The sequence below is a fragment of the Sphaeroforma arctica genome (genome assembly GCF_001186125.1).
Source record: "Sphaeroforma arctica JP610 unplaced genomic scaffold supercont1.13589, whole genome shotgun sequence".
NCBI lineage: Eukaryota > Ichthyosporea > Ichthyophonida > Sphaeroforma > Sphaeroforma arctica.
Window position 1 is genome coordinate 1 of NW_014026969.1, and position 643 is coordinate 643.

Consider the following 643-nt stretch of genomic DNA (forward strand, 5'->3'; position numbering starts at 1 on the left):
GTTGTTACTACCTAGTATTGTCAGTTAAACTCCCGCACTTAAAGCTAGGGGAGTAGATAGGTCTGAAAATAAAGAGACACATATTATTATCTCGGCTGAGTTACTTTTATATAAGGCACATCTACTCTATAAAATATAGATATCTATAGTAAATGATATTGTAGTATATCACACAGGGTTACAATCCACACGGAAAAGCTAATTATCATTGCCCCGGAGGGGTACCGGAGGAGGGGAGGGGTGTAGGAGGGGCATGAGACCCTCCACCATGATCCCCCTACGGGGTAATCATTCCCCCCACTCCTGTAGACGCCCTCTCGATAGAGAATAACGGAGAGCCTGCCTGTAATCTCCTTCTCCCACCCTAGTTGGGAGGGGCTATCGTAGACCCGCTAAGGGATGGGACACCCCCCCGTTTCCCGGGGGGGACCCTCTTACACTCCCTCCGGGAGTTCCTTCTGGAACCCTTAGAAGACAGGGAAGGCTGATAGCTCAATTTGGTAGAGCGTAGTGCTCATAACACTCTGGTTAATGGTTCAAATCCATTTCAGCCTATTTTAGTATTTACATCACCCCAGTTATTTGATTATGTAAGGCTAATACTAGACTTTCTGTGTTACGTATCATTATCCAGGGGTACCCC

General features: G+C 46.5%; 1 non-coding gene across 1 annotated transcript; it reads left to right on the forward strand.

The window, feature by feature from the left end:
* The first annotated feature begins 481 nt into the window (after positions 1-481).
* On the forward strand, positions 482-555 carry SARC_30334. The gene has a single exon. It is a non-coding gene; the product is annotated as a tRNA-Met (tRNA).
* Positions 556-643: the final 88 nt, after the last annotated feature.